This window comes from Pteropus alecto, unplaced genomic scaffold, assembly GCF_000325575.1.
Source record: "Pteropus alecto unplaced genomic scaffold, ASM32557v1 scaffold106, whole genome shotgun sequence".
Classification (NCBI taxonomy): Eukaryota; Metazoa; Chordata; class Mammalia; order Chiroptera; family Pteropodidae; genus Pteropus; species Pteropus alecto.
Window position 1 is genome coordinate 17657933 of NW_006442103.1, and position 4782 is coordinate 17662714.

The 4782-nt window shown below is 45.9% G+C and overlaps 1 non-coding gene across 1 annotated transcript; it reads right to left on the reverse strand.

Moving 5' to 3' along the window:
• Positions 1-3129: 3129 nt before the first annotated feature.
• Positions 3130-3248, reverse strand: LOC112469107. The gene has a single exon (XR_003042472.1). It is a non-coding gene; the product is annotated as a 5S ribosomal RNA (ribosomal RNA).
• Positions 3249-4782: the final 1534 nt, after the last annotated feature.

Here is a 4782-nt window from a genome sequence, read left to right on the forward strand (position 1 = left end):
AGACGAGGGCCGTACAGAACGAAGTTGTCGGTGTCGCGATCAGAAGTCTGACCCGCTTCCCGCGTTATTAATCTCAACCCGTCCTCGAGTTGTTTCCATCAGCACATCCTGCCCCAGGCTCAGTCCTCGGCCTTCTGCTTACTCGTCCGATTCATCCAGTCGCAAATCACTAAATACCCTCTGTGTGCTGAAAACTCTACAGTTTCTGTCTCCCTGTCAGCCTGTTCATGGGGGTTCTAGGCTCACCTGGTCAGCTGGCACCTTGACGCTGCCTTTCGGGTGACTTGCAAGCACCTCAAACTTAACAAAGTCTAAAACTTAACTTCTGACCTTTCCCCAAATCTAGTCTCCCTACCCCATTTCCCCGCCACAGTAAATGATATACATCTGCCCACCGATTCTCACGTCAGACACGTAGGAGTCATTCGCCAGTCTTCATTCCTCACGTAAAACCGGGAGCAAATCCTTTTATGTCTAGTTCCAAAAATCGATCGTAAATCCACCTCTTTTCTCCATTGCTCTAGTCCAAGTCACCAACTCTCGCCCGGCCTGTCACAGCAGGTTCTTAACTTCTACTTCCACTCTTGCTGTCTGTCCCTCAGTCACGTAGCAGCCGAGCGACCTTACAAAGTACAGATCACAGACAGTTTCCTTCCTTGACACGCTTTAACGGCTGCCCAATGTAATTCGTGTAAGACCCGTAAGACCTTCGACAGGGCCGCTCTCCAGCTTCGCCTCACGCCCTTCGCTCTTGCTGTCTGTCCCTCAGTCACGTAGCAGCTGAGCGACCTTGATCACGGACAGTTTCCTTCCCTGACACGCTTTAACGGCTGCCCAACGTAATTCGTTAAGACCCGTAAGACCTTTGACAGGGCCGCTCTCCAGCTTCGCCTCACGCCCTTCTCCCCTCACCTGCTGCCCTCCAGCCAGACCGTTCTCGTTCCAAATCTCCAGTGTGCCAAGCGCTGCCCGCCTCAGGACCGCGTCTGGTCCCTGGGATGGGCACCCTTGACTCCAGCCCTTCCTAGCGGCTGAGTCCTTCACGTCCTCCAGGACTCAGCTTATCTGTTAAACTCCTCAGAAAGGCCTTTTCTGATGGCCCCATCACAATGCCCACCCAGCCTCAACGCACATGCACACACGCACGCAAGCACACACGCACTCACGCACACACATCACAACGCCTGTTTGCTTCCTAAGAGGGATCAGCAAATATTTGTTAAAGAAATGAGGGGAAGGAAGGATCGGCGTGAGTTGGGATGGCCAGGAGAGATTTCGTGGTGGTCATGGTACATGAGGTCATCCCCATATTAAAGCCGGGGGTGGGGGACACACAGAGGGACAGCACAAACGAGGGGATGGGTGTGGGAAAGGGCAGGGGAAGACAGTCGGGCACGGAAGGGAACAGCTCACCCAGAATAGTCGCTTGACTAATAGAATGTGAAACCGAAAAGGGAGATGAAGAAGAAGGGCCTCAACCGCCAGGAAGAGAAATTTCATCTTGCTGCGGGGAGCAGTGGGAACCCACACTTTGGTCTCCATCAGGGGAATTATACGATGAGTATCTTAGAAATTGAGTCTGGCGGGGGGGAGGGGTACGGGATGGATGGGAGCAAGGGGCAGTCCCCAGCCCGGGAGCGCTGACGGGCTGCGTGCATAGGTCGTGGAGGGCAGGCTGCGGGCAGTGGTGATGGACAGTGGACCGTGAAGCCAAGACAGCCGTGAGGGAAGGACCCCCAAGACTTCCTTAGATACTGGGGGAAAGAGGAGGGAGGAGTCGAACACGAGGCCAAGATTTGGAGACGGAGAAACCGAAGGAAAGAATCGTGGCAGGTGGCCATCCGGTCACGGGAGGCCGTGCTCCTGAGCATCCTCAGCGCCGATGCCACGCAATGAATCAGCCTCCTTTTAGCCTTTCGCCTCTCCCAGTCCTGCCCTTGGGAGTAAATATAGAATAAGGACTGTCCTTGTTTCAAATGCCAGCCTTTCAGATAGTTGAAAACAGTTGTTATGTTCCTCCTAATTTTCTTTTCCCCAGGCTAAGTTCCGTGAGGTCCAACAATCAAGACCCAGGAGGCCTGGCTGAAGTTCCCTAACAGCCCGCATAGTTGTGTCCCGCTTTATTACAGCTCGTAAACGCCTTGAAAGCAGGGTGCCAAGAACCGAAGATGGTGTTCGGTGCCCCACCATAGTTGTGTCCCGCTTTATTACAGCTCGTAAACTGGGTGCCAAGAACCGAAGATGGTGTTCGGTGCCCCAGTTTCGTCTGAGGAGCACAGTGAGGCTGTCGCCTCCTTTTATCTGAACTCAGTTCTACTAACAGGTGAAAGTTGTACTTTTTCCCCCGTTACTTTGGAATTTTAGGACATGAAAAACCCAAAATCTTTTTCATGTAAAAGAAGTCGTTGTCCCTAAATAGCCTAAATGTTTTTTGCTTATTTTTATCCCAAATTCAGAATTTTACAGTTCTTCCTCTTCATTTCAATATTAATTTTGATCTGTTATTTAAGAATCTTACAAGTCCTTAGAAACTCGTTCTAACATTCTTTGTATTGGTTCCCTTTAATTTTTGTATCAAAAGCAAAGTTGTTAGGAATTTTCTGCCGAATGATGAGAGGGACCAGAATAAAGTCCCGAAACTCATAATTAGAGTTACTCTTTTTTTTTTATCCATTTCTTTTTATCGTGGTAAAAAAAACAAAAACAAAAACAAAAACATAACATTTACCATTTTAACCGTTTTTAAGTGGAGAATTCTGTGGCATTAGGTGCATTTTGCAGCCATCGCCACCATCCATCTCCAGGACTCGTCACCTTGCAAAACTGAAATTCCGTGCTCAATAAACAGTAACTCCTCATCCCCGCCGCCCAACCTGGGTGAGCACCATTCTATCCCGTCTCTGAATTTGACAACTCTAGACACCTCGCCTAAGTGTCCTTATTTGTCTTTTTGTGGCTGGCTTATTTCACTGAGCATATGTCCTCAAGATTCATCCATGTTGTAGCAAGTGTCAGAATTCTATTCCTCTTTATACGTTTTTTTTTTTTTTTAGGCAAGACAATCCTTGATTGACCTCACAAATTGCAAGGAACTCGTCAGCTGACAATCCCTTATTTATTTATTTTTTTCGCCTACGGCACCCGGTCTTCCTAGGTGGTCTCCCATCCAAGTACTAACCAGGCCCGACCCTGCTTAGCTTCCGAGATCAGATGGGATTGAGTTTGTTCAGGGTGGCATGGCCATAGACTCCATTCCTTTTTGAGGCTGCATTATATTCCATTGTATGTATACAGCACCTTATTTACCCATCTAGCAATGAAGGGGTCACCTCCATCTCTCGACTGCTGTGAATAATGCTGCCTGAACAATATGTCTCTGGATCCCTGCTACTTAACTTCTTCTTCTCCTCCTCCTCCCTCCTCCTCGTCTCTCTCTCACTTTAACTTCTTCTAGTCTGTTTCACATTTTTCTTTTACCTTTTTAAACTACAGAAGTAGAATTGCAAGATCGTACGATAATTCTGGGCTTGATGCTTTGAGGAGTTGCCGGACAGGTTTCCGTGGTAGCCATACCATTTTACATTCCCACCAGGAACGTGAAGGGCTCAGCATCCTTGCCAACACTTATTCTTTTCTATTTTCTAAATTATTTGTTCTATTTTTTTTTAAATAGACATCCTAACACTTCACACATACTAACAGGTGTGAAGTGGTATCTCATTGTGGTTTTGGTTCGTAGTTCCCTGGTGACTAGTGATGTTGAGCATCGTTTTATGTGCTTAGAAGCCATTTGTGTATCTTTGGAGAAATGTCTATTCAAGTCCTTCGCCCTCTTTTGAATTGGGTTATTTTGTGAGTGTACATTGAGTCGTAGAGGTTCTTTATATATGCTGGATATTGATCCTCTATCAGAGAGATGATGTATAAACATTTCTCTGATTCCAGGGGCTGTCTTTTCACTCTGTTGATAGTGTCCTTTGATGCACAAAATTTTTTAAACTTTGATGAAGTCTGACTTATCTATTTGCTCTTTTTTTTTGCCTATGCTTTTGGTGTCATATCCAAGAAATCACACTGCCAAATCCAAAGTCATGAAGCTTTTCCCATTTTCTTCTGAGTTTTACAATTAGAGCTAATCTTTAGGTTGACATCAGTTTAAGTAATTTATGAGTTTTTAAACGTACTTTCACACTTGCTTATAATCCTATTATCATCCCGCTCACATTTTTCCATCTGCTCATTAAGTAACTAATTCTTTTAATTAGTAAGGAACTATGGATACAGCAGTGAACTGGTCAGGGATAGTCCCAGCCTGCACTCACCAAGTTCAGAGTTTATTGAAGAAGTCAGATACTGAACAAGTGATGGCGAGCACATGACATTAAAAAAAAAAAAAGCTGAGAAACATAAACCAACCAGAGAGATTTTATCAGATTTGGGGGGAATTATTGAGCTATTGGTGTATTAACCCAAACAGAAAAGAGTCGAGCTAACTGCGGGTTCCATATGGCAATCGCTGCTTTATTTCCCATGTGCTTGCAGACTTGGATTTGTTTGAGAGTCCACTCTAGACTTTACTGGGAGCCGAGGAGCCCTCGGTCTTCAGATTCTGCAGTCTGTCATTGCATAGGTTTTCAAAAACCAGGACCACATTTGCCTCTGTATTTTGACCCTCTCATTAAGGCTACAACTCCGATAGATTTCATTTTGTCTCTCTCCTCTATTAAATCCTTTTCTCCGGATACTGGGTCTAATTTTTACTCCATTATTTTCTCAGAATAT